Genomic DNA, 10,670 nt, shown 5'->3' with positions numbered 1-10,670 from the left:
ACATTTTGTTACATATTATACCTCAATTTTAAAAAACATTAAAAATTAATCTTAATTTTGTATTAAAAATATATTTTATAAAAAATATTATCTATTTTTCAAGTAATATAATTCTTTTATAGAAAACCAATTATTTTTGAAATAATTTTATATTTCATGTAATTAATTAGCATGTAACAATGTTAATATTGAATTATTTAAAAATTTAATTCATTAAACTAATATGTTATCAATATTTAATCGGATATGTGATTTATAAAAGATAATATAAATATTTATATCAAATAATATCTAAAAATGAGCAAATAGCCCTAAAAACTTAATCTAGATTTGACGAATTGGCGATCTTTTTTAAGATAGAAGAAATTTCAATTTATTTACTCAATATATTTTCGTAGATATTAGCCATTAATACTCCTTCCGCATAAAATAAATTTCATGTTTGTAAAAGTAATTTATTTCAAAATAAGTGTTATTTTTAATTTTTATCTTTCAATTTTATATTTTAAATAATACTTCACTTTTTTATTTTTTTCCTATTGTATTAATAATAATTAAAATACATCAATAATTAATTAGGATAATTTGATAAAATAAATATTAAAATATTTCATAGCTATAACATAGTTATAAAAAATAAATCCGAATATAAAAAGGTGATGTATTATATTTGTCATATCCAAAATAAGAACGATAAATTCATTATATTCATGCCGAAATTAGATAACAATTTGAAATATATATATATATATATATATATATATATATATATATATATATATATATATATATATATATATATATATATATAATCTATTTTGATTTTTATTTTAGAGACGGTCAGAAAAGAAAATACTATAGGTTAACTTGAATTCTTATCTGACAATCACTTTAAAATCTGGATACCTCATTTTTAGTTTTGATAAATTGCGATGTTTATAAAGTTTGATTGTTTTTTCATTAATTTGAGTTTGAACTTGGTAAATTTCTTACTCTCTCATTTACTTCATTCTTCAAATTATTTGCTCCATTCTTCAAATTATATTATTTGCATCTATGGTTGATAACTTTTTTAGGTGAAGTTGGCAAATCTCGCTCATTTGTTTATTTGTGAGTTGATCTAGTCTACTTCATATGTATGTTTTCATCAACTACTTTTGTGTTTAGTTTTAGTAATCAATTCCTTTATGTGTGGGGTCGGAAATTTTAATTGTTTAATTTACTTGATGTTGTTATAATTTTATAATCAATCCAATTTGATGTCGCAAAATTTAATTGCTCAATTCACTTATGTAGTTAAATTTTAATTGCTCAATTTCTTTTCAAATATTCTCCTTTTGTGTGTGTATCCTTCTTTTATTTCATCTAACATATCTGATTATTGAATCTCATTTTAACTATTAATTTTATAAATAACAATTAGAATCTAAAAAAGGCGGAGTAAAATACAAAAATCATACATGTTTTTTTATAGATAAAACTCATATTCAATAGATACATAAATCTAATACTTTAAATGTTGCACATATTATTTTTATAAAACTTAGACATTTTAGAGATCAAAGAGAAAGGAAAAAAGTTTTGCTTTTGAGTGGCTAAGTGTTAAATCTCAAGAATAGATCCTCTTATATATTGGATTTTTGTTTATTTATTTATAAGAAAAACATTAAATAAGTAAGATTATGTTAAAATTTATTATAAGTGTATGAGAAACAATGAAAGTTGGTTAGTCTAATAAGTTTTGTAGTGGAACTAATGATTCAACTAATTGATTGAGTCATTGAATATCTTAATCATCCTATTTTTATTTATAATTTTAGCTAACTTCTCTTCATTTCTACACAATTATGAATCTTACTATAAATCAATTCATATAATCAAGTTTAAGTTTATGTTTTATTTATATCTTTAAGTATTGTTAGACAATTCAAAATGTTGGATATGTGTAAGTTAAGTTATGCCTTCACACATATATGTATCAGAGTCTAAAGAAACAAAAACAATAGGGTTTGAAGATGATGCAAAGCAAAATGAAAAGAAGAGAAGGAGTCAAGGAAATATAACTTTAGAAGATGGAAAAGAAGAAATAAAAAGAAATAAAGACTCAACCAACACAAGCTTTGACGAGGATGGCAATGATCGAAATTTTTCGATCAAGAAAATGGGGTTCACATACAACACACCACGTCATCTGCAAATGATCCCATCAGTCAAGGTTGTTAATTCTCATTCTTGTCTTTATTTACGTTGAAATTTTCTTTATGAAATATAAGCATCACACTTTTAGCGCATAATTTTTAATATATTTATTTTATTAATGAGAGAAATCTCAAAGATTCTACTACGTGAAATTCACATTATTTAGAATGACGACAATCACAACAATAACAAACGAATCAAACCTATCCCACTAAGTGGTGTCTATTACATGGATTAAATTCAACTATAATGTTGTATCAAATATCATAGTTACATTAATTCATTAATATCAATATATTTTTTTAGTAGCTTCTCTTAAAGTTTTGTGTCTTCCTCTCCCTCTACATGCCCAAATACCTTAGTCCTTTTCCACCATCCTTTTTATTATAGATGATATCCTAAACTTTCTCCTATGATATTATTATTTTGAATCTTATCTCTTCCCGTCTTAACACACATCTGACACATCATCCTCATTTTTTATACACTTATTTTATTCTTGTATTGGTTATTAATTGTCCAACATTCTATCATGTACTACATCACAAATATTATAGTTTTGTAAAAAAAAATCCTTTGCTCGAGTGTGATTTCGTGTCACATAAAACTTTTGACGCCCCTATCCATTTCAACCACTCGACTTGAATTCGATTGTTTATATCTCCTCATTTTTTTCCAACATTTTGTACTATCAACTAAAGATATTTAAATCGTATAACTTGTGGTACCATACGAACTCCAACTTTCACCTTTACATTAGAAATGATTTTCCTTAGATTTGAATCTTTGTGCAACCATATTATTATGGGAAAATCGTTTGTCTCTTCATCACGTGTTCATACTAGTCGATACCCTCTATATATGTCTCGGATAACTCAAACATAGACAATTCTTATACTTTTTTCTCTTTGGCTTTCTATAAACTTTGGCTAGGCATCCTGTCATACTCCTTCTCCAAGTCCATGAAAATTAAATGCAAGTATAGTTGATCCATATGATATTGCTCCATAACATGGAATAGTAAATAGACCACTTAAATGATTGACCTCTCACAGATAAAACCAAATTTATTATCAGTAACTAGAGTCACTTTTCGTAGTCTTTGTTCAATCATCTTTCTCAATAAGTACATGGAGTGTCTCATATGTTTAATCCTTTATAATTTTCATAGTTTTTTTTATCCCTCGTGTTCTTGTAGATCATAATTAAATTGAGTCTTCTCTATTCAATTGACATTTTATTTAACATCCTAATTTTGTTTAAAAAGTTTAGAGAGACACTTAATACCTTTATCTCCAAAAAAAATCCACACTTTATTAGACATGATGTCTATCCCAAACACCTTGCCCTTTCTTAATCATCCTTTTCTATTCTTTTTTTTTTAGAAAAAAAAGGGGCCTAAAGGCCTAAATTAGACTAAGAAAAAAATGAACTAAGAAGAAACTCTAATAGGTGTAGTGAATAAGAACTTAGAGATGTCATCAACTAATGTAATATACACATCATTCATTGGGAGATTAAGAAGAATGAATAGATCATATTTGTTCAATGTAAGTTTATAGTTTGTTAGTCAATCTTCACATCGATTTTCTTCACACCAAGAATGGTTGAACTTGATCTGCAAACCCTTTTGAGCCATTTTTTTTATTCTATATACTAATCTTGGGATTTTCTTGTCCTCCATGATCTCCGGGTTGACCGACCATATTTATCATAACCTTAGAGTCACTCTCGGCCACTAGATTTTTAAATCTCTCTTGCTAAGATAACTCCATCCCTTGCAACACTACCCATATTTCGTAGTAAGAGTATCATTTTCCATGCGTATTCCTTCATCCAATTTCTAGAGGAATCCCTTAATAAGCCTCCATATTCGGTCATGGGAATAAACTTCTTATAAATATAATCTTAATTGAGCTTAATCCAATTGTTATTCTAGTGATGCCAATGAACATGTTTGATATATGAGTTTAAGGAATTATCATTGGCATGCACACAATTGTTATTCTTGATCTCCTTCACAACATGTATGATTATATCTCCTTCATAATGACATGACTCAATGTATTCGTTATCCCTACATCAGCTTCAATCAGTAGTGATTCTCAGGTTCCACTTCTGGTGCCTCGAGTTTGTCAAAAGTATCTAATGGATCATAAGTTAGGTGAATGTTTGGATTCATTGGGGGGATTTCCACTTTCAAATTATATTTCATCCTATATCCAGATCAAGAACGTTCAGATACGAAGCTAGATAACTCTATGCATTACCCATATAAAAATTATAATCTCTATATCACTGTACCCTAAAACTTTTTCAGAACCAACATCACGAAAAGGAGGAGGACTAGAAAAGTATGATTAATCAATTAATTAGTGAACCAACTTTGAAGTGACTTAAGATTCCAATTACGTTCTATATTGACCATGTCTTTTACCGTCAAGGTGGTATCCACAATCATATTCCCTTGGAAAAAAATGAAGAAAAATGGTTGCTTTGATGGAGTTCATTGGTTAAGCAAAAAATTGAGCTTTGTGTCGTCCATGAGCTTCCACTTAATACTCTTCTGAAACTTGTCCTACAACTCTGCTAATGATTTCCATAATAGGGAATCCTCCGACTTGTATAATATTTTCCAACAAGTTTTGATTCTTTCCATACTTGTTAATGAGCTCTTGACACAATAAATCATTAGGGTTAGTCAATAAATTCCAATAATTTTAAACATAAAATCATCATTCATTATCTGAGTTTGTTTGATGCCTAAGACACCAAAATGCGACAAACAATCCATATAAATAGAAGAACCTCGCGGGTCATCTTTATGTCTCCCTAGATAAACCCGCTTTGACATTTTTCCATCTTATTACAAATTGTAAAAGGTATTTTTTCACAATGTATATAAAATTAAAGGATATAACTTAACATTGATTGAAACAAGTTAATTCTACCCGCCAAGCTCAAGCAATGATGTTTCTAGTAACTTACTTGCCTTTGCACCTTCTTAGTGATATACCATAACCTATTTTTAAAAATCTACCATTGGGGGGGGGGGGGGGGGGGGGGGCGTCTTCTGTCTAAATTGTTTGATGTGTGATCTATTGACAATTATGGAAATCTATATTGGTTGAGAAATAAACTTAAGCCTTATCAAAATTAATCTTTTGGTTGGAGGCTTGACAAAATTGATACAAACAATGTTTCTGAAATAATTTTGCTATGTAGTGGACTCTGAAAAAAGGAGGTGAGAGACCATAGGTCCCCCACGCCTCGCACGCATATGTTTTCCATAACCTTTATCAATGTAATCATCAATAAAATGCGACAAATGATCCACACAGATAACAAAATGATATGGAGAAACGAACTCACATTAGCAAATACCTCTCGATAGAGCAAATTTATCAAGCTTGTCTCTATTCCATAAAAAATTGAAAAACAAAAAATATATTCAATGATAAATTAAATTAATTAATTCTTCAAGAAAATTCCAGTCCTGGAAACATTGAGTGATAAACTTTTAATTCAATCCATCGCAAGCTTTTTCAAAATTGATCTTTATTAACATAAAAACCTTTTTATTCTTCATCATTTTCATCGCATGGATCATCTCATGGACTATAATAATTTTATGGTGAATATTCCTTCCTATGATATAGCTAGACTAATGTAGAGAAATGCTAGTATTCAATACATGTTTCAGATAGTTCACCACACTTTTAGTGACTAGTTTATATATCACATTGCAAAGGGAAATGGAAGGATACCGTGTAAGGAAATAATGGGCTCCTTAAACTCTAGATCTTCATGAAAAAGCTCAGAAAAATGACGTCTTGCCATCTGTTAGTTTATAAGGTTCAAATTCCCACTATCTATTCTCATCTCTAAGAGTCGTGTGGTAATATTTAGTTTTACAATCCCCTATGTAATCCACTTTCCTATATACTTTTGAAACCAAAAATATTCTTCCTAATAAAGAGTTTGAGCTAATTGGTCATGAATATCACAATCGAAAACCTCCAGGTATCTACTATAACCATAGTGCAAACTGTTCTGAATTACATTCATCCTAGATATGATCTCCTTCTTCCACTTAAAGTTTTTACAAAAAGTATTTTTATTCCACTCATTAATAAGAGTAGTCATACCATCTAACAACGTAACCAACTCTCACCCACAAATCCACTTCTCACGTATCCAGGGATCAAATCTATCATGCATATGTCAAGCCTCTTCAAATATAAAGGAATGATTCAGAGGAATTTTAGGCCCCCTATAACATAAGAATCATTGGATGATGGCCATATTAGACTCGAGGTAAAACTCTGGAAAATCCTTTTGGAAAGTTGAGTATTAATCAACATTACAAATGTCCCGATCAAGCTTTTTAAGAATATGATATCTTCACTCCCATCTTTGTCCTTTCCAAATAACTTTTAACCCGTCACAATCACCTCCATAATTTGAGAATCATTAATCCAATCACCAAACTCTATGTATCTAGACCAGTTGATCTACACACCTTTTTTCTATCTTTGGGCTCCTTTATCGAATTAAAATCACATAGTACCATCCAAGGTGTTGAGATTCTTGGGCTAACCTCTTCATCTCCTTTCACATCTTCCTTCTCTTCATCTATTTAGGGATAACATAAACCATCATTAGTAGATATTTTTTAGTATCATTATCACCAATATTAACATGAGAAAATAGTAATTTTCTTGAAATAAAGTATTGTGTAAGTTGCCTATGTTCCATATCAAACAAATAACTCATGAGAAACCTCACACCTCGATTCCCCAATTTTTATAAAATTCACTTTAACTTATAAGCCTTGAAACCACTATATCTAGTCTCTCGAAGAACAACCATATCCACTTTTAACTGTCTACAATAACGTTTTAGTGATATTTGCTATATTTTTCTTATTTAGCTCAGGGGTAAAACAGTTAGAATTAGGAGGAAATTATTCAACATCATGTCTTTGTACTTTACCTTTTGAAGAAGAAATTCTTATTTACTATATTTTTCTTATATGTTTATTGATATTTTCTTCCCTATCCTAAAGTTTAAATTCATACAGGACGGACACTACCACCCTGAAAGGGGAAGTACTTTACAAACAAATGGTAAACTTGGTTAAACTAATCATCTCATATAAATTTTATATTTTTCACATTAATTTTCATTTCTTTTGGTTGAAAGTTTTATACTAATATATAGAAGCACTAACTATTGTATCATGCAGTGTCATACACTATGCCCAAAAAAAACATACTTGAATTTTTTCTTGATGTACTGCAAAGGTATAAACTATATAAATTTATGATTTTTCTCTTTTAATGTAAACAATCTAGTGAGTCGTTTTAATGTTATATTGATTGCTTTATTTAAACATGTAGGAGTGACCCATATGAGTTATTTTCTAAACCTATTAATCCAAATGTAAGTTCTTTCCATTTATTACTTATTATTATTTTTCTATTTAGATTTATTAATGTTAGATAAGTTTTTTTTATAAATGGATGTTTATTTTTTTCAACAGGGGCCCATAAACCGTTGGATTTTGCAACAATAAGAGCTAAAATAAACATGAAACATTATATGAGCATGGATTCATTTAAGGTTAATGATTAACAAATTATCATATTAGCAATGACCATTTACATTTTTATATATTGATTTGTAAAATATTTTCAATTGAATATTCATATTATTTAGTTTGATGTGTATCGATTGTGCTTCAATGCTATGTATTATAATGACAAAGACTCAAGACATTACCAAGTGGTATGACCAAATTAATAACAAGCCACGTAGATTTAAGAATTATTGTTTACTTATAATGTATACTATTTTATTCAACTTAATGTATTTCAGGCTAAGGCTTTACATAGTCTTGCAAAGAGTGTTTTTGAAGATACAAGTGTTCTTAGCCTTGAACAATTTCATTTGGAATCTTTACCTAAAAATACACAAGGTGGAATACCTCAGGATGGAAAACGGAAAATCATTGGGCATGCAAGGTTTCGTCACGTTATTCCTAGTGAGTCACATAATTTTGTACTTTAATGAATTTAAATTGCGTTAGATCAATTTTAATTTCGTCACCTAGGGTTAACAATTTTGAAATTGCAGATCAATTTGAATTGTTTTTTCTTTAAATTTCATTGGATGATTTAAATAATTTAAAGTAATCTTTTCCCATAAAATTATGACTTGCAATTAGGTGGTGGTAGAAAATAGAACTCCACGATCACAACACCGCAATTTTTGGAAAAAAATGTGGCTTCAATTTCAAAGGATATTAGTGTTGGTGCAAGTTCAAGCCAAATGGAATTTTGGCCTTCACAAGATGCAAACTATTTAAGAAGGGCTAATGATGCAAACAACTCTTTCTCTTCACAGCAAAATTAGTATGGATACTCTCAAGGGTTGGTGAGTCCATTGACAATTTATTTCAATCGAACTAATGAGAATGAATTATTCGAAGCCAAAAAATTCTTTAGTACTTTTCCTGTAAATAGTTATAGTGAGTTGCAAATGATTCTTGGTCAGGCATGTCTTATGGGCCCATTTTCTATGTTACAACATCCCATATCATCATCAGGTCCTATTCCATCTGGCAACATTGTAATGAGAGGAAATTTGAAAGAATCAAAAGGGGAGGGAGAAAAGAAAGAGAAAGATGGAGAGGGTACAAGTATAAATGATGGTGAAATTAAAGAGTTGGACTTGGATATTAAGCTCTAAGTGGGTTTAATGGTGACAATTGCATTGGTTTTACTGAATTTTGAAAACCTCAACATCGTTTGATTTGGTTACTTGAACTTATTTTCTTATTTATGTGTAATCTAAATTTGAGTTTGCTTTGTTGGATCATAACCATATTTGAGTTTGTTTTGTTTGATCATAAATGAATCTCATGTTTTGTTGTTTGATCATACCTTTTGATTTTATGGCTTTGTTATTGAAATATTTTGACATTTTAAAATTGTGTAGGTTTACTATGTTTCTAGCTCTTATAAAACAAGATTATGAAAATTGAAAAGAGTGGTAGGAAGTAGCTTCAATATTAGTAAGTCTTATACTCCACCATTTTAGTTATTAGTAGAGAAGCTAATAACTCCACCATTTTTGTTTCTCTATGAATGAAAATGTTGAATTGGTACACTCCTTTGAGATCATACTGTAAGACCCCAATTTTGACCCTAAGATCCCTCATGCAATTTCATCATAAGCATTAGCATGGGGATCATACCTTGGCATCCTCCTTACCCCTTTCTTCATTGGGTTTGTTTTGGGAGAGATCACCAAGCACTTTGTGATTATATCATACTTGTATATTATCATTTTACTAACCAAATACCAAAAATATGTCTTTGTATCTGTTTAACTCTTTTTGTAGGTTGGGACATGATCTCACTGATTCATTGATCATATCTAGGGTTTAAGACCCTCATGAACAAAGAGCACAATCAAGAATCAATTCAAAAATGGTTATAAGCATCATATATGAGTCCCAATTGCTTCTACATATTATATTGATCAAGTTTGCTTCAAGAGTTTGAGAGTGATTTGCCTTGGAAACCCTAATTTGACTGGGTATCTTGAGTAACTTCTTCTACAAGCTATCTCACCAATTGATCAAATTTCTTTAGGTAAACTTCAAATATCATCATATTATGCATATATGATCTACCATGAACCAAGAAAGTCAAGAGAATTGGATGTTAGCAACTTGGTTGATGGTGCTTGGCTAGATGGATTCATCTAAGCAAAACTGGGTCTCCCTAGACCCTATCTCCTACAATTTTCACCATATGAAAATGATTCCAAGAGAAAACTTACTCTAAATGATATTCCAAACAACGTTCATGTTGAGACCTAGAGCTAATTTTGCTTGGAAAATCATTTTCTATGTTGAAACATTATAGGCCATTTTGTCTAAACCCTAATTTGAAAGTTAACTTCCCAAGGTCATAACTTGCTCAATTTTTATGATATTAAATATTTACAAGTTTCACAATCAAATTCAATATGTCTACTTCAACTTTGATGTTTAGAGTGAGAGCTAATTCAACTTCTTTGCACATGTGATATGAGGCTACATTATAGGTCACTTTTGACCTATACCATTGATCAAGTGATGTTGCCAAACTTCAAAAATGCATAACTCTATAATTTCAAATCCAAATGACATGAAATTGGTGACCATTTTTAAGGTCTTTGATATAGATACAACTTTGATGAAGACACTTTTCTCATTTCAAGCTCCCATAAAAAGTTAAGCAAGGTGAAATATTGAGACATATCGCTTGACACTTAGAAAAATTTTGATATGTCAAATTTTTCCAAACTTACACCTATAATATCTCCAAGTTCCAAGCTCCAAATGAAAATGTGTTCAACATCAAACTTGTTCATCTTGATCTCACCTTTCTAAAGAGCTAAAATTCATGCATTTTGGA

At 29.7% G+C, this 10,670-nt stretch overlaps 1 pseudogene; it reads left to right on the top strand.

Annotated features, from left to right (window-relative positions):
- Window positions 1-1,957: 1,957 nt before the first annotated feature.
- Window positions 1,958-8,952, top strand: LOC127122194 (uncharacterized; annotated as a pseudogene).
- The last annotated feature ends 1,718 nt before the right edge of the window (window positions 8,953-10,670 follow it).

This window comes from Lathyrus oleraceus, chromosome 2 (genome assembly GCF_024323335.1).
Source record: "Lathyrus oleraceus cultivar Zhongwan6 chromosome 2, CAAS_Psat_ZW6_1.0, whole genome shotgun sequence".
In the NCBI taxonomy this organism is placed as follows: domain Eukaryota; kingdom Viridiplantae; phylum Streptophyta; class Magnoliopsida; order Fabales; family Fabaceae; genus Lathyrus; species Lathyrus oleraceus.
The sequence above is the reverse complement of the archived record's forward strand: the minus strand, read 5'-3'. Positions and strand labels throughout refer to the sequence as shown.